Source organism: Haliotis asinina, chromosome 9 (genome assembly GCF_037392515.1).
Source record: "Haliotis asinina isolate JCU_RB_2024 chromosome 9, JCU_Hal_asi_v2, whole genome shotgun sequence".
NCBI classification, from domain to species: Eukaryota; Metazoa; Mollusca; class Gastropoda; order Lepetellida; family Haliotidae; genus Haliotis; species Haliotis asinina.
The window spans coordinates 60,675,952-60,696,222 of NC_090288.1; positions in this window are offsets into that span (position 1 = coordinate 60,675,952).

The following is a 20,271-nucleotide window of genomic DNA, read 5'->3' on the forward strand; positions in this document are numbered from 1 at the left end:
TCACACCCATGAGTGCCACTGTTAGGCTGAATGGCCATGTTGTTTGACTTGACGACTTCGTGCTCACACCCATGAGTGCCACTGTTAGGCTGAATGGCCATGTTGTTTGACTTGACGACTTCGTGCTCACACCCATGAGTGCCACTGTTAGGCTGAATGGCCGTGCTGTGTGGCTTAACAGCAGCATTCCAGAGCATCATCATGCGCAACATCGTGATCTGGGATATGAACCCACAACTGCTTGCAGCATTGCCCCTGCACCCAAGTTCATTGAGCAACACTGGCTTGGATAGCTGAGTGTTCAGAACTTTGAGTCTAAATTGTAGTCGAGTCGAGTGAGAAGTCAGAGTATACAAGTCAAGATTCAGCAAATTTAACATATAGCTGGCTGGCTGACTGCCAGCTTACTTGCTTCACTGGCACACTGCTGTGTTCAGCAATCCATAAATGAAGTAGGTTACCAACTTGACTGGCCATAGCTCAAAAATGGCCTGTATTTGGCGTTTTAACAACATAGGTGTTTGTGTAATGCATGATGCAATTAAAAAAATATTAACCAGTCGATGGACCTCTTAGGGTAGCCTGTATTTGTACCCCTTGGTTTTTGACACAACATTAACCACATACTAACCCATGGGTACCACAGTTTTCAGAACAAAATTCATCCAAAATAATACCACTGGGGTAACTTGTTGTTGAAATTCATCCAAAATAATACTGTTGGGGTACCCTATACCTCCTCTGAAAATACTACTTAAATAGTGATTGCTCATATGTAGTGACTTCTGTGCTTAAAATGTGTAAGGGTATGCACCATTCATAGTTGAAAGTTTTGACATAAGTGTGTGCTTCAAAGATGTGTGTATCAGAAGAGTGTACATCAGAAAGAATATATAATTTCAAAACAATGTATATGCATGCATAATGTCCATGTTTATTTTTGGAAGGATCAGCGTGTGATGTTCGTACATGTTTGATGATGCTTGTGCATGCATGATGATGAATGTGCTTGCATGATGTTGAATGTGCATGCTTGATAAAGTATCAAATCCCTGAAGTTTGTGGATACTCAAAGGGTTGAAATTCTCTATGAAATATATCAGTGCTTGTGGAATATGTGTAAATGAACGGTCACATGCAACCAAAAAAGCAAACATTATTAAAACACAATTGTCACTTATTTATGACATATAATATGCATTGCAGATTATAAAAAAATCAAACAAACAATATTATAAGCATATAATCGGAAATCAAAAGTGCAAGAAATTGTACTTAGGTCTACTACACTCGAAATGAAGGACCCCGGATACCAAACCCAGTCAGAATCGGTGGGTGTGCACTCAAGTGTAACAAAATCTTTTCATTGGTTGGCTCATTGCTGATACACTCAGCCGGCTTTCTGTTTATGGCGTATAAGCCTGATAGGTGTAAATTTCAAACTGAATGTGGTCAGTGATTGAAGTTGTGAATTGCATATTGTCATTAGCAGACAGGCTGACATATAGGTGTGAATAAACCAGACATTGCGTTTTCTCTGTAACAGAGGCTGCTTATCACAATAAGCATGTTTTCTTTAAGTTACGAGTATATTATTTACTTGTTTGTGTACACAAACAAGATTAGACTACTGCTCACTACCTCATACTCTGGGCAGGCATACTGTTTCAAGCTCCGCGAACCTATTCACTGCGCATGCGTTATGGATGCAGCGCAGCACAGCTGTTAAAAACCACTTTTCCCCCCAGGGCTAGGGCAAAACAAAAAATTTGTGAATCAATTGAACTCTGATTGCGAGGGCTTTTTTTCATCACATTTGTTTTTTTAACTTTAGAGATTGAAGTGGCATTTTTGATGACTTGTTTCGGTAAGTGCATACCAAAGGGTATCAGAATCTGCAAAGTTGTGTTTTACATTGCATGTGACCCTTAAAGGAAGTACATGTAGGTAAATATATACATGAGGGAATGCAGTTAATGTTCAGTGACTAGTGCTTGCTTCCTGTAATAGCCAAGCAGGGATGCTTTGTTCTGCCAAATGTATATACTTATTTGTTTCCATGAGTATGTATACCACATAGAACCTTTACTGTATTCTCAGTGCTTGGATCGTCTCTACTCTACAGTAATCAATGCTGGATGTAACTTGTTTGTGATAGCTGTCAAAGGTTAATTTTTTGTGTTGATTACACTGAGGTGCAATAAGATCTTAAAGAACTCATGTGTCAACTGTGCTCTGTTTCACATCATTGTGTGTTGCATTTTGAAATGTCAGTGTTTTTCATATTCCTCTATCTTTTTACTGCTGTATGTTGATCAAGTGCAAACTCGGTGTGAAAAGAAGTGTTTAGTGTCACCTTTGTGAGTGGCAATTTTAAAGGCTGCTGAGTATAAGAGGACAAACTTTATGGATGAACAATTTCTTTGTTCAGGTGTTGCTGTGCAGATTCCTGTGTCATTGTCAAGAAGGTATGTTGCAGACAAAGAACTTGGTCGTCTATAAAGGTATTTCCTACCTGAAGTGGTTAGTGTTAGTCATATTTCATAAGCTATTTTTGTAAGAATTTGAAGAATAATACTGCTACCTCTGATGTTATTTTCCCTTACCACAGCTGACAAAGTGTGGGGCAGTGACCTTTGTCTGGCCATTCTGTTGACCAGTTCCTTTCTTGGCGTTCTGGTATGTAGGTGAGAGGACCAAAAATGATACTATTCAGATTATTTTTTTAATTAGATGAAATGAACTTCAAAGACAGAAAAGCAACAATTTTGTCAACCTTACAGAATTTACTTATATTCTGTGTTGCTTATGTTTGTAAAACATTTTACCAGCTAACCTGGATGATAGGCAAGAGTAATCACCATGTTTCTCTAAGTCCGAGCACTCAGGGTAAGCAGTGTTGTTTTTGTTTTCTAGTGCATAACTGATTTCTCTTGTTGATTAAACTGTTGACTAAAATATTTAGTGATGCTAATTATGTACGATTATAACTGTTATGAAGATCTGTATGTTTAGTTTTTGTAAAGATGTCAGGATATATAGCTCTTTTATGAAACATTACAATCAAACACATCAAATACATCATACTGTCAGTGGTTGTATGGCTATTTACTGACTGGAGATTGAAATGTTTACAAACTTGTCACTGGGTACTGACAGAAGCTTTATGCTTTTATAAGCATGTGTGCCATTAGCTTCAGGAATATTCATCAGAGAACTCACAGATTCCAAGATCAGCTGTTTAACAAGTTTCTGTGTCAACAATTGAAAATCTGTAAACGAGTTGACAATATATCATGTTACATTCAGTATCACACATTTAGACTTTGTTGAAATTTCAATACCAGTTTTTGATTTGTCAGGTCATCCACACTGGTGTTGAGAACATTTCCATTTTCAGTGGTGTGACTGCCAGTCTTTGTTTGTGACAAGGCTTATCAGGGCCCTATTAATGTTCAATCAATAATTTGAAATAAATGTATTTGATATGTTTAATTTGAGGAGATTTATTACAAATTAAATCTCCTAACTCGGGGAAAATTCCCATGACACTATTGTTCAACACATAGTTTCATAGTCATTTGGTGAATTGTTTTGAAATTAAGGTAATGACTTGTTTTGTATATTGGAAAGGTACCGTGCAAAGTTTGATACAAATCGTGTATTTTTCTCAAGAATCATCATTATTCATTGTTGTTCAAGTGAATGCTGGGGTATAAGATATCCTTTCTCACATTTTTTGGCCTCTCTTTTAAGTACTTTTTATTTGTAACTCTCGAATGTTTTATTTTTCTGTTTTATGTATCAATTTTTATTTTTAAAATAGATTTGACCATAAGATATGTGGGATTTGCTTCATAAAGTTTGAACACAGGTATACAAATTTTACCTTATTTCATGTTTGTTCAAATTTTTATTTTTGAAAACTGTTTTTACCTAACCAGTCTGTGACTGATATATAGCACTGATAGTACACAGACAAGTTATCTGTGTAAACTGGGATGCATCTTCTGACTGTTGGAGACACTATTCTCCCTGTCAGTGCGTACATGCATGCGTGTGAGAGAGAAGAAGACATCACATCTCATGTCTTCAAACTTTGTTTAACTTTTCAAAATACCAAACAAAGCCCTTTTGAATTGTAAGATAAACTCTCAAAATGCTTATGCAATGACAATGTTTGTGAAAGACTATTCCTAAATATATATATGATGAAACATGATGAATTAATTTATCTCCTAAATACCATTTTTCGTGCTTAGTAAGGATGATACCATTTCTAAACACAGCAAGTTTGGATTTATCAAATTTGACATATAGTTAATATTCCTTGCAATGCTGTTCAAGGACATTGATGCGTTTTTGTTGTACATAAATGGTGTCAGAGAATAGAAAAACATCATCTGTAGATAGAAGGAGAAACAACTGAGTTTATTAATCCTGGATGTATCTGTATGCCGCGTAGCACAGTGATTTTATATTATTAGCTAAATAATTTATAGGCATGGAAAAGAGGAAGAGACTGAAGACACGACCTTGACGAATTCCAGTACTACAGTCAACTGTGAAGACGAATTATTGACTTATCACAAGATTTAACACAACTACAGATGGATTTGATGCACCCTAGCATCTTTGGTGTTAATCCTTTCTACTGCAAAACTAACAACGTATTTATCAAATCAAATGCCTTCGAGAAGTTGACAAAGAAAGCATACAATTTTCCCCATTTTCGATAGAATTCTGATCGTGACAGAATGGAGAATATGAATTTTGTCGACAGTTTGTATCCTGTAGGAAACTCTGCCTTTGCTTCAGATATTTTAACGTACGCTTCATTTCAAAATTTGAGTCTGTCGTTAACAACATCTATTTAATGTTACTAAATACGCTAAGGATAGTAATCTCTCTAAAATTTGAAACCAAATCTAGATCAGCCTTTTCATTAATAGGGCCAATAAGACTGACCGACCACTGAGTAGGAAACACACCATTCTCACAGCTCATGTTGAATAAAACTGTTCAGTATAGAACTAGAATCAGAAGAATACCTGAAAAATTCAGCAATCAACTTATCATCACCAGTAGATATAGAGGACTTGAGGGGATTTAGAAAAATCCATGAAAGTCACGACAATTTTTACATATTTCCTGGAATAAATATATCCATTCTGTGTTTGTTTTGACAATGCTGGTCGAATTGAATGGCTTCTCAGTCACTTAACGAGCTTAGATTGTCGAGTTGCCAGGTGATCACACCACTTCTTAACTTAACAGTCTTCTGTGATTTATTTGTACCATTTTTCCAACTCAGCAATTACATTTTTCCAGATGGGAAATTGAGTAGATTTGAGGCTGAATATTGACCTCAGGTCTGGTAAAAAAATATTAATCTTTTAAATGATCAGGAGCGGTGGAGTAGTCTAGTCATTAAGACATTGCTTGTGTGGTGGAAGGTCGGTGGTCCATGTGTGAGGCCTATTTCTTGTGCATTGGCCTTTCTGAACCAGCAGTTTTCACCTGTATGTCAGTGGTGCCAATAGGAAGTATATCAAGACCAGTGAAGTTAGGAAAATGTAGTAGGTCTATTGTTAAGCAATGTCTATGCTCAGCAATAAACAATGTTATGAATGATGTGGCCTTGCTTTGTTTTGATGTTGTTCCGTTAATTCCGTGGACTGAATTCCCTCTCTATCATTAGCACAAGACAGTAAGAAAGTAGTTTACATCAATCAGATTTCCCATTTTCTGATCATAATACCCTGTCTGGTCTGTGTTCAGTCCGACTTGACCCGTGTGTTTAGAAACATTGATCTCTTCTTACATACCACTTTATACTGGCAAAAATCATTTTGGCAATGAAACCAATATACTTCATCTCTCAAACTGAATTATAAGTGTCTATTTTAATTGCAATACTGCTTCTAAAACCTGACATTTCAACTAATTTATTTATGAGATTTCAGTCTTGTCATCATGGCCTATTGTTTTAACAGATTAAGCAAACAAACAAACAAACAAACAAGCACATCATGATGTTAGGGGATACTGGATAAGGGCATCAGGGATAACTTGCACATGTGTATGTTTGTTACTGTCTTATCACATACAACTCCCAGACAGTACCTTGTTTGTAACATGTTATATTTGGGATTACACTTTCTCATTAAAGTAATAATTCTAGTACTTTTGTTGAGTTGAGTCTTATCCTGGATTCGAACCCTTGTCGCTTGCACACAAAGTCAGCCGCTTAACGTGTTTCAGGTGGAATGCGCGATGGCTAGGCGGGTCAGGCGGCTGACTCTGTCTGCTGGCAATCAGAGTGTGGGCACAGTCTGCGAAGATTACTTCATAAATGTGCGTGCGCGCGCGTGCGTGTGCATTTGAGATGGCCCCCGACTCGAAATGTACAGAATTCACAGTACTAAGAAGTAATTTGACACGTGGGCCTGAGGATGTGAGTTCTAATTGTACACAAAGTCTACTACGCAGACCTGTTGTGATGAGGAAAACGGAAGGCGCGAACTCGGGCTGTTTATTAACAACTGAGACCGCTCGCTGAACAACAAGGCTTTCAAAGCGATTTTTTTCGTGAGTGCACACCTGTCCTGAATTAAATGGGAAATTAATATCGGACGTTTACAAACTACATTTTATAGGCGGATTCAGAGGGGTGGGGTGGGGGTGGGGATGGGAGGTGTGTGCACCCGCCACACACCTCACCTGCCTTTTGTCTTGAATGTTTATTAAATCATAGGCTGATCCATTTGGTCTTTGGTGAAAATGACACTACGGTTGTGTTGAGTCCAACGGGCAAACGTATATGGATGAGTGAATCCAAATGCAAAAGCTCCTACCCATTACGACGGACTTGCTCAACTAATAGCTCTGTAGTCGTAGGCAGGGTATAGATACAAATGTGATAAAGAGACTTGTCATGATAATGTTGTTGAAGGTGTTATACACTTTCTGTTTGTCTTCCAACTGCAGATTTTCTGATAACCCTCCATTTTATTCTGATCATTTACAGCTATGGACTGAAGATCACGGAGCTATTCTAAATGTAACCAAACATGCTAATTATTGCTTGTTTCTTTGCATTGAATAATCATTGTCATTTTATTATATCATTATATTCATGTTCAATAATGTGCATAGGCCGCTAGCCTGAAACCCATTAAACTATATTAAAGAACAGGGGTTGACTTGACTCGGACGTGGTGAGCAGAGTTTGGGCTATTTGGTACTGATCTGTTATTACTGTAGGGGAGAGCCTTCTACACCCTCATTCATGTGTTTGCTATGTGGAGGCTAATCCCTTAACTAACGCCGTCTAGTATTATCTTTACAATACATTACAACAAGATTTTAACAAATCAATTTCTCTTTACGAATACTTCGTATTTAATCCTCTTTAGGAAAACATTTACAATCTCATATTTCTGATATATTAGCCTTTAACACATAGCTCCCGTCAAACTTTTATCATCACCTCCTTGGTAAATTGTAAAACCAGAAATTAGCCCGACATTAGCTTACTTTAAACATCAGTAACAAAGTTAACAAACTGATGTACAGACAAAAATATATTCAGTTACGAAATACATTTGTCTCTGACCAATCAGTATTGATGGATGGGGGATGGTGGATGGAGACACAGTTGCCACTGTTATTGGATCAAGTACAATTATTCTAGATTTCCAGACAACAGCTCCATTGATGAATCATATACCATTTTTACAGCCCATACAATATATCAAGAAACATTATAAATCTAAACAGTGCACAGTATTTTCAGATTTACATTCTTTAGATAAAATACGTCATGTAAACATCCAATTTTAGTGGAAATTCTTGAATTGTACAAAAATATACTACTTGCCAATGTGACATCATATCCTTTGTTGGAGCCGTACGTAACTGCCATACTTTGTCTGATCACTGCCGTAGCTATACGTTCGCTTTGAGGAACGGGGCCCAGGTTTCTTGTTACTTGGCATGTTTGAAATACTTGCTAATATTTCCTGTTCTGTTATTGGTCTGAATTCCAAACTGTAATTAACTATATATAAAACCTGACGCAATCATAGGTACAGAATCATGGCTCACGGGTGATATAAGGAACAGTGAACTATTCCCTGAGGATTACACAGGAAATAGGAGGGACAGAGATCCACATGGAGGACTCTTCATCTGCATCAAGTCAAACTACCCCTCTTCACTAATACCGAATCCTGACGATGAAGGTGAAATCCTATGGGTTGAAGTTCAGCTCAAAGACGCCAAGAAGACGCGACTTTGTTCCTTTTATAGGCCCTCTCAATTACCGAAGATGCTATCTGTCAACTGGAATCATCACTCCAACATGTGACTGGGCCTGATTACATACAACTGGCAGTAGCCGGAGATTTTAATCTGCCTAATATCAACTGGGATATCATCTCCACTGTACCAGATGGATCACCTCAAAGCATACTCCATAACTTGGTAATTGACACTGTCAATAGTTACTCGCTCACTAATGTAGAGACGAGTCCAACAACCATTGGCAATAACCTAGACGTACATTTCCAGCAACAAGAGATGGGATATCTCTTGTTAAGTCTATTCAGACAGTGCCAGGTATGTCTGACCATGAGATAGTAGTAGTGGATGCAGACATAAAGCCAGTAACTCACTACCAATGCCCGCAATGCGCTACTATATAAGAGAGCTGAATGGAACAAGATAAAGGACTTAGCGGTGGAACTCAGTAACAACATAATAACCACACGAACTTAGTAACAACATAATAACCACACGAACTTAGTAACAACATAATAACCAAATCAGGTACAACCGAAAAGTTTTACGAGTGATAATAAAGGAATCAACACCGTCACCAACAACAAAATTCCATCGAAACTAAACTAATATTCTCTTGTCCCAGCCTACCATGACTCAACAAAGAAGATGATGAATGGTGAATAAGAAACACCGATTATACTAAAGCGCAAGGAACAGTGGTATGAAGGAAGACTGAGAGAACTACAAGCTGCACAAGATAAACACACAAAAACTACCACGCCAAGCTGAAAAAACAGACGCTTGAAACCAGTCTAAAAGACAATAAGAGGAAACCATTCTGGAAATACACAAAGGTCGAGAAACAGGACAATAATGGAGTAGGCCCATTGCAGGATGGCGGCACGCTTCACTCAGACAGTCCACAGAAAGCGGAAATACTAAACAGACAATTTCAATCAGTCCTCACCAAAGAGGTAGTCGACGAACAGATGCCACCCTTATTACATGATACTTACTCCGCAATAAAGGACTTGAACACAGATGTAAATGGAATCGAAGCCCCAATACACAAACACAAGTCAAATAAACCAGTGGTCAGACAATTTACCAAACAGAGTCTTGCAACCATACTCCAAAGAACTCGCACTTGGTTAAACCCAAACAGTCCATAAGCAGGGGACAAGTGCTAGAAGACTGGAGAAGGGCGAACACAGTATCTAGAAAAGGTAATAGACTCTTAGCTAGCAATTATCGTCCAGTTTCGTTTACTCGTGTCCTTGCGTGATGTTGGAACATATTATTTGTCGACATCTAATGTCACACCTTGTAGTATTTCTTTGTTTCATAACCCCAGACTACAGATTCTTAGTGTTTTCTGCAATTTGGTAGAACAGGTATACTAAATATTGTCAATGTTTTTATTTATTATGTTACTATGTTTTGTTCATCAGCAATGTTGTGTGTATGATAGGTTTTGGATGCCTGTCAGAGCTTTGTTTATGACTGTTGATGTCAAGGGAAGGGTGTAGTTGACAGGGTGTTGAGTGTCCCTACTCCAGAATCTGTGATATGTGGGAAAAGAGAAGATGAGACAATCATATAGTCAACAACTAGTGGAAAGTGTTGAGTGCACCTACTCCAGAATCTGTGATATGTGGGAAAAGAGAAGATGGGACAATCATATAGTCAACAAGTAGTGGAAAGTGTTGTGTGTACCTTCGTCAGAATCTGTGATATGTGGGAAAAGAGTGAGTGAGTGAGTGAGTTTAGTTTTACGCCGCACTCAGCAATATTACAGCTATATGGCGGCGGTCTGTAAATAATCGAGTCTGGACCAGACAATCCAGTGATCAACAACATGAGCATCGATCTGCGCAATTGGGAACCGATGACATGTGTCAACCAAGTCAGCGAGCCTGACCACCCGATCCCGTTAGTCGCCTCTTACGACAAGCTGAGTCGCCTTTTATGGCAAGCATGGGTTGCTGAAGGCCTATTCTACCCCGGGACCTTCACGGGTCGTGGGAAAAGAGAACATGAGACAATCATATAGTCAACAAGTAGTGGAAGGTGTTGTGTGTACCTACTCCAGAGTTCAACAACATGAGCATCGATCTGCACAAGTGGGAACCGATGACATGTGTGAACCAAGTCAGCGAGCCTGATCACCCGATCCCGTTAGTCGCCTCTTATGATACGCATGATCGCCTTTTGTGGCAAGCATGGGTTGCTGAAGGCCTGTTCTAGCCCGGGACCTTCACGGGTGACTCAGTTAGAGGCTGAAAGTCAGCGATTATATGTTGCTTGCTTCTTATTGGGCAGACTTCCATAACTATGCGGTACTTTGTCGTCGACGAAGGCAGGAATGGTGTATGTTTGTGCAAAAAGTATAACAAACAAAAATCCTGTCCTGGGACGACACCGAACGAGAAGACCCCGTTCAACGCCTGAGCGATGTTTCGTTGACAAACCATCCTTTGTGCAAGATTACACCTTTTGCCTGACCCAATTTTTACATAATCGTCACGCTCCGGTCAGTTTTAGACCGGAGCGCTCCGGTCAGTCTCAACACACGGCGGGTTATGTCTGTCGGTTGATCATGCCACGTGCATGAAAAACTTTCCTGACAGAATTCGTTAGTATTGTGACCTATACCATGGTTTTATATTGTGCATTGTCCTAATAGCGCTGCTAGTTTTAACTTTACGGGCTTATTTGAACAGTGATAGTCTAGTTGTTTTACTGTTCTTCGACGACAGGTATTATATTGAATACACAGTGCCATGTAGAAAGGGGTGAAATGTAACATATGTTATATTAGGCATTACACTTTCTTAACAAAGTACAGAGTCTATTACTCTTGGTGGGTTGGTCCAATGCGGGATTCGAACCCACATATCAAAGTCATACACCAGACATTTTATTTGTGACATCTGTCAAGATGTGACTTAATTATTGCCGATGTTGTATAACTCCACACTGAGCAATATTCATGGTATAAGCTGTGATCAACAGCATGAGCATCTCAAAAGCGTTTGCCAGCATATCCACTATGACACCTGTCTCCAGCGTCAATTGCAACTAACTGTTACTCAATAAATGGTTGTGAGTATACATTCCAACATGTCGAAAACCGAAAAAAGGGATGACAAAAGTCCCCTACTGTCGAGATGCCTGGTAAATTCGAGGTTAATAACTTATTTGAAGTCAATAAAGTCAAGAAACTACGATATGTTTGTTCTGTTTCTAGAATGCGGAAAACAGATCCAATCTCAGGTTCTCTCCACTAATTGCCTGAAGGTTCCACTTGAGGTTTCCGCTCACAGGACATTGAATGGTGGCTGATTCCGCTCATCACATTATCGGCCAGAAGAAAAATAGGCGATATCGCGACAAAGCGATAGTACAAGACGATGCTGCGATATGGCGACACGACATAGCGATATAGCGATAACAAGACACGTAACGACGATAGCGCCATACGGAATGGCGATAACACCGACTTGTAAAGGCGAAACGGCGATAATTGCGATATGGCTGTAATGCAATATATACAGGCGATATTGCGACATAACGGCATGACGATATAGCGATACTGCGATAAAGCAAAATGGCTACGCGACATGGCGATACAGCGATTTTGCGATATGGTGATAAAGGGATATATTCGAGTAAATAATCGAGTCTGGACCAGACAATGCAGTGATCAACAACATGAGCATCGATCTGCGCAACTAGGAACCGATGACATGTGTCAACCAAGTCAGCAAGTCTGACCACCCGATCCCGTTAGTCGCCTCTTACGACACGCATGGTCGCCTTTCATGGCAAGCATGGGTTGCTGAAGACCTATTCTACCCCGGGACCTTCACGGGTCGATATGTTCTTACGTTAGTTATCTTGCTATGCTTGTAACAGAAAGTTTCAGCAAAGCTTTCTATTCCTTAAGGGAGAGAAGGTAATGGGAGTGTATTTTCTGTACATTGTATTATTGATTAAGTGGTAATTATTATTGGGTCACAATGTTTAGGGTTTTGAGTGATTGCTATTATGGGTCGCATCATACGAGGGGATATCAAAATGTTTTGAGCCTTCCATATTCATACTTGACAAAAAGTAATAGGCAGTGCACCTAACGTATATTAGTGTCCTAGCTACACATTCCCGGTAGGATCACATAGCTGGATGCATTTCTTCAATGGCAGTGATTTGTAGAAGAGATATATCCCCTAGTGAATGTTAAAAATGGACAAGGTTGAATATAGAGCAGTAATAAAGTTTCTTGTCCCGGAGGGCAACACGTCCAAGCAGGTTGAAGAGCGACTCTCTGTTGTTTACAAGGAGTCTTCCTCTTCTGCTGCAACCATCAAATGTTGGGTGAAAGAGTTCCAGCGAGGAAGAGAGAGCTTAGATGATGACCCCCGTCCAGGACGACCCTCAACCAGTACCACCCAAGCAAACATTGACACTGTGCATCAACCAGTGATGGGAAATCGTCGTATCACCCTGCACGAGTTAGAAGATGCAACCGGGCTCTCATATGGATCCATTCACAGCATACTCCATGACAATCTCCACATATCCAAGGTGTGTGCACGATTTTACCTCACTCTCCCCATTCACCAAACCTAGCCCCTAGCGACTTCCACCTCTTTCCTCGACTGAAAAAACACATCCGGGGGCCGGAAATTTCAGGATGATGATGAGCTTATCACTTCTCTGGAGGTTTTTTTTAAGGGGACCAAGATATGGAGTTCTTCAGATCAGGACGGAGCAATTGGCATACCAGATGGGAGAAGTGTGTGAAGTTGGAAGGGGACTATGTTGAAAAATATAGCAGTATGAATTCCAAAATCTTGCGTTTTCAGGGCGAGGCTCAAAACTTTTTGGTATCTCCTCGTCTCGTATTTTGGCAGCAGGCTTGAAGGTAGCACTTAAGAGTTAGCCCTCTTTGAGTATGTGTTTTGATTAATTGTGGGAGACTACAAGAAAATTCTACATTACTGGCGATGCTGGCACATGTGGTCAAATATTCAAGAATCGGTGACTGTGTATATAAAGGCTGGTTATTGTGTTGACGACATGCACACACAAACGGTTAATTGGAGTAAATCATTCGCCTACCAGCCTGCCCGCCTCTCTGTCAGCGCTTGACCTACATAACCGCTGCCTGGCCGCTCGCCGTGTTACATTCAGTATAATTGTTTCTCACTCTAAATATCAAACCAAGACTTGAGTTGATATTATATTACTGATCATGATCCATTACTTTAGACTTAGTTGCTTTGTACATGAATCCTCTATTGTGAATGTATGTATCCTGCTATTTGACTGCGTAATACATCATACTGAAAGTGTTAGACTTGTCAGTGTTATATGTTGCTGGTTCTGAGGGGATTTCTTATACCTTTTGTCACGGTAAATATTTAACGGTAACAAAATATGTTAGTGTGAGGTCAGCTAGTGGCCTCAACGTCTGCCAAGGAGTGAGTGAGTTCAGTTTTACGCCGCACTCAGCAATATCCCAGCTATATGGCGGCGGTCTGTAAATAATCGAGTCTGGACCAGACAATCCAGTGATCAACAACATGAGCATCGATCTGCGCAATTGGGAACGGATGACATCTTTCAACCAAGTCAGCGAACCTGACCAGCATAGTCGCCTTTTATGGCAAGCATGGTTTGCTGAAGGCATATTCTACCCCGGGACCTTCACGGGGCGTCATCAGTATGAAACTTTTAAACTAGAAATAAAAAGACAATGTAAAACAGGCTTTAGATTGTCAACAACTGAAGGTAGATCACCATACTAGGGACCGTGGGCTACATGTGCTACTAGCATGGTCCCTAGCTGGATTTACACAATCCCTTCAGCTGTTAACAATTTAGTTACATTTAGCCATATGTTAAAAGACACATGTTCTATGATTAATTTATTTGGAATGTTTTAATTTATTTGGAATGTTTTACGCTGTACTCAGCAATATTCCAGTTACATGGCGGTGGTCTGGACCAGACAATCCAGTGATCAACAACATGAGCAATTGGGAACCGATGACACATGACAACCAAATCAGTAAGCCTGACCACCCTATTCCGTTAGCTGCCTCTTACGACAAGCATTGTCGCCTTTTACGGAAAGCATGGGTTGCTGAATCTCTATTGTAAACCAGGACATCCACAGGTCCCAACTGCCACGGAGGAAGAGAAAGAATACGGGAAGGAGATATATTATTGAGATCAATTCCAGCACCAGTAAGTAAAGTTTGACTCTTAGTCCTACTGACTAGAAAAGAGAAGGTCATTTGTTGTACAGATCCTCATAAAGAGGATTAAAACACAGCTAATGGCAGGGTTAGACTCATGAGAATATGGTTTTGTTATATACTGTAAGCAGAGTTTTATACGTCGTTGGCTAAGAGATGGCTCATCGGCCTCAGTGCAGAGGCTGTCAATAGGAGAAGTATCAAGACAAAGTCTTAGACCTTGGTGATGAATAGAATCAAGTATTCTGAGGTTGCTTTTACAGGCTCCACCATATACGATGGAACCATAATCAAATTTCAAAGTCCCCTCCCCACTTTGAATTAGAAACTACTTTCAGTAAATCTAGTGCCTTCAGGCATCTTTTTTTAAGCATTTGATATATGGTAAAAAGAGTCAGAGGAGAGTCATAAATAAGTCCCATGAACTTGGCTTCCTTTACAACTTTGATGGCTGCTGGTTGAGAGTCGAACACCCACTCTCCATTATTCTCTGAGATCTTTGGCATTGGTCATGGGCCTGCGTCTCACTAGGCAAACTGGTGCACGGTCATCACTGGGAGTGGTCTTTCCCGGCCTTCCTGATGGGGTGGAGGCTCAACGTTTGGCGTGGTCTAATCAAAGGCAAAATCACAATCTGGCACAGGATCCATTGTTCCAATTAAAGCGGTTTTCTTCTTTGTGCTTCTGTTGGCCGTTGGCGAGTTTGGAGGAGTAATGAGGCTTATCAGCAGCGGATGATCCATGCAGCTTAACTCTTTGGCGATGACTCTTTAATGTTGTGGGGGTGCATCTCCTATGACTGTAAAGTGAATCTTATCACCCTTCAAGGGACACTCATTTGTCAGAGATACCAACAGGAAGTACTGGAAGCTGCTGTTGTCCTGCATTTTGATAACCACTTCTGTCAGACTGCCAGTATTTTTGGACGATAATGCTAGGCTCCATCGTTCCAGAGCTGTTATCGCATACTTGCAGAACAACACAGATGACAGATTACCATGGCCTGCAAGAAGACCTGATCTCAACCAACTGAGCATTTATGGGACCATCTGGGGCGTCAAGTTCAAGTAAGGGACCCACCTGTTCAAAATCTACAGGAATTAGCTTAGGCTCTTCATGAGGAATGGCAGAGAATTCTTATGATGCGCATTAGGCATTTGGGTTGCAGCAGTTATCCTTGCGAGGGAAGGATACACTAAATACTGATGTCACAATTACTGCTGGCTTAGGATTGCACAGAGAACGTTGTTTGAGAACTTTTTGTACGTTGGAGCACAGACATTGTCTGTGTGACCATAGTTTTGGACATGATTATTGCTAACGTTTTTAGTGCCCCTATTTGATCCTTCAAAAAATACAGGCGAAAGTAGCAGTAGTGCTGGTAGTTGATGGATTGACACTTTAGATGGTTCAGTTAATGAAATTATAACCATGTGTTTGGTTTCCATATCATGAATGACCGGTGTGTTGTGTTAAACACAATCTTATTGCATGAAAATGGATGGTGCTTAATTAATGCCCATGTGTATATATTCAAAGACAAATATACATGATATATAATCTTTTCTGACTCTCTTGCCCAGGCAATTAAAAATATTACTTGTAAACATCCACTTTTAATAGAATTGTTTGAAGTATATCATGATCTTGCTAATGGCCAATTTGACAAAATCTTTTGTTGTTTATCTAGCCATGTTGGTATTTCTGTGAACACAATGGCTTCTAAGGCAACACTCAACAAATCTGTGACATCACTTCTTGTTGGCAATTTATAGCCCATTTTATATTGTATTGTTCTCTATAGTTAAACTGGTTTGGATCGAATTACTAGTTTTACATTCTTCTCTATGATATTCTAGTTAGTTTTACTGTCCTTCCTTGGCAGGTTTTTAGAATGTACCATTAATTGCTATGTATTTTTATAATTAATCGTTCTCGTGATGATATGGCTGAAACATTGCCGATGTGTCAAAAAACTTAAACTCACTCAGAGCGTGTGTAGTTCACTAAACCCTTTCTATACCCCCCCATGTGTATGCCGCAACATGGCTCAGTCCTGCATTTCTTGTCACAAATCTTGGATTTCCCCATAAGCAAACATTGGCAATGATACAGACTACAACGAGAGCAAATGAAGATCAGCTCCCGATCTTGCTGTCCCTTGAAACTGTATAATACTGAGAGAGAGTAGGTTCATCGAGGAGGTGTTTGAGTTGTTGGCCAGTTAGCAGTAGTATTCTTGCAAAGCGTCGTCAACTTTTTTGAAAGTTCGGAGGTTGTGGTTTTCGCTTTGTTTGTTGATGAAATCGAGCCTCCTCATAGGTTTTTTACCACACAGCTTGCACGACATGTAGTTGCTCCACGATCAAATTGTGACACTTTCGTTCAGCTTCTATCTTCATTTGACGTTTATAATCAGGAGAAAAGGTAATTGCTCCCGGAAAATGCCAGGGCATTCACTAAAGCCACGCCGACGATCATAGCGGTCGTAGCCATTTTCTGTATATATTTTCTTCACCATATTTTTTATTATAATTCCTTGTCTTACGAAAACGTACTTGGTGGCCATTGCCTTTTCTACCAGCAGCAACTCGTTTAGCATTCTTCTCCTTGGTAACTTGGGTGGTCATTTCTCTCTGAGAATCTCCAGATTCTCTTCCTGAACAGTATCCATCTTGTATAATAACATTATTCTTTTTTTCTTTTTTTTAAATTGACAATGCTTTACCGTGATGATTACCGCCATCATGGGGGTTAAAAACATACCGTACTTGTGGTATAGAGAACAGCTGATGGTGCTCAAAGCGTTTTTGATGAACAGATCTTTCTTGAGGCCTTCCCACAGTTAAAGCTGATACTCCAGCGGAGCAGGGAGAAAGTATGATGATATGCCGGTGTAAATTTGGGTCATGACCGATCCTATAGTTTTTGTCATCTCAACACCGAGCCAGGCTTCATACCTGGTGTACAGTTTCTCAATTTCTTAGGCAGGCATTTTCTGAATTTTCTCAGTCATGACGTCAACGCTGACCAAGTATTGTTTGGCTTTGCTGCTGACTGTGAGAGCTGTCAGTCTATCCCATTTTGGCTTTACTTTTATCTTCCTCCACTGCCATTTGGGAAAGCAGTTACTTGCACTTGATCTCATAATGTAACAAATAATTTTAATTCAACAAAACAATTTGACCAGCAATTCTGCAGGGCATGCTTATTGATTTCCAAAAGTGGTAGCTAAATTAGGGTTCAGTAGGAAAGTATACTACTTTACGGATGCCAACTTCTTTATTTCTTTGATGCGACGTTTCGGTATAGCTTCTTATACTGTTTTCAAGCAAGAGTAAGGCAACACAGCAAAGAACCGGCTTTACTCTTGTTTGAAAACAAATATAAGAAGCTATACCGAAACGTCGCATCATAGAAATAAAGAAGTTGTCATCCGTAAAGTATTATACTTTTCTATTTTCCATCAACTTCTAAAATGCCAATCAAACAGGGTTCTGTAGGGTTTATTTACTAAACTAAAGCTTTGTAGGAGCAGTACAGGGAAGTGGTCCCGAACCACCATTCTGTATACGACTATCGTACGTTTGTCAAGCGCTATTGTGTGCTTGCCTGTCATTCACATTGTACACCCTTGATATTTTTAGCCCTTTATTGTTTTTGTAAAAAAAGCCTTTGTGAACAATAGCTCTACTGCAGTATTACATTGCTTATATTTCTACATAGCCTATTATGTTACAGTTTATTCTTAACAAAAGGAATACATCATAGTGCATATAGTGCATCTTGTTTGTGACAAAGCTTGTCAAGCACAACTGTTGATTCTGAGATACCTTCAGCATTTACAGATTCAGTGTAACCGGAAAGGAGGTATATGATACGATGAAGACCTTACCAGCAAAAATGTCTAGTGAACCTGATAGCGATTACAGCGATTGTGTACGTCTATAACAGAGCCTCATTGTTGTTTGCATAATATGTGAGTCTGACTGAAAACGTGAATAAACGGGTAATGTTACACCTACTTTGAAACAGGGAGACTGTATATAGAGGGAGAAGAAACTCCCCGGAAAGCCCCTCAACGTATGTCTCGGGTCGTTACGAAACCAGTGTAGCCAATATGGTGGCAGCGTAGTATGTAAGATTGAGCCCGGTTTATGTTCAACAGCTGATTAAATTCGCTGAGCGTTGTAAGAAATGAAATCCTACATGTAGAAAACAGGTTCACTATTTTGTCACTTCAGTTTAAGTCAAATAATTTGGTATTAGTGTCCGTATTAGGACAGTAGATTTGTAGTCAAGTTTCACGTCGGTATGTTATAGCTCACTGACTTGTATTCCCGATTTACCGCGAAGATAGACTAAATTGTGCCGATAAAAACTTCTCTCACACATTCGTGTAATTTTTAGAAGGGAAACACACCTTTTGTCGAAAGGTGTTTTCAAGTAATAGTGATAGTTTTGTGACTTAAAAAAGTGTTAGGGTGTAACTGAGGTGTGTGAAAAATCTGATCTGATCTGTTCTCATCCACCATTGAAATGCTATAAGCCGTTGTTTGAGTATTCCTAGATATTTCCTCCAAAACATCTTTCATATATACCTTTAATTCACACAGGGGAATACACTATCAGGTGATAGTGATTGTTTTATAATCTCAAAAAGAATGTTAGAGTGTATTTGAGGTGTGAAAAATGTGACATATCACTTATCTGATCTGATCTGCCATTGAAATGCTACACGCTGTTTTTTTATTGTTTCTAGATATTACTTCAAAAACATCTTTCACATATACCTTTAATTCACACAAGGGGAATATACCATCAGGTGAAATGTGTTTGCAAGTAACAGTGATAGTTTCATAATCTAAAACAAAATGTTAGGGTGTATTTGAAGTGTGTGAAAAATATGACATATCGCCGGTCTGATCTGATTCGCCATTGATGCTTGAGGGTTATAGATCCATAACTTCTTTCTTGTTGATCATATTATTTGACAGGTGGAAAGGTGTTGAGAGCGCTTTGTGACAGTTTTACACTTTCTGTTTTTGAGGGGTGTGACAGTGTGTTTGCAAGTAACAGTGATAGTTTCATAATCTAAAACAAAATGTTAGGGTGTATTTGAAGTGTGTGAAAAATATGACATATCGCCGGTCTGATCTGATTCGCCATTGATGCTTGAGGGTTATAGATCCATAACTTCTTTCTTGTTGATCATATTATTTGACAGGTGGAAAGGTGTTGAGAGCGCTTTGTGACAGTTTTACACTTTCTGTTTTTGAGGGGTGTGACAGTGTCAGTTAACATTTTGTTAATGTCCATTCAATTCCCCACATGCAATAAGATTTTTGAATTAATTATTAATATAAACAAAAATGTCTCAAAGTAGATTTTTTAAAAGGACAGCTGATGTTGGCACGTGTTCTCTCGATACTTTTGCGTTCTTTACGCGGTGTATCATTTATTCCTTCATTCATTCACATATGTACTTATTTCTTTTTATTCTTTTTCTTTATTTCTTTCATTCATTCACATAATTCTTACTCTTAATTCCTACTATAATTCACTGATTAATTTACTGTAAAATTCCGACTGATAAAATAAACTGGCTGAAGTTCTGTTAAACCAGGGAGTCTATATACAGTGTTGTAGATTATCCTTGTTTGCCGTGGGTTGCGCCCTGTGTCGGTGGAGGACGGTAGTCTGGTGGTTGAAGGCTATA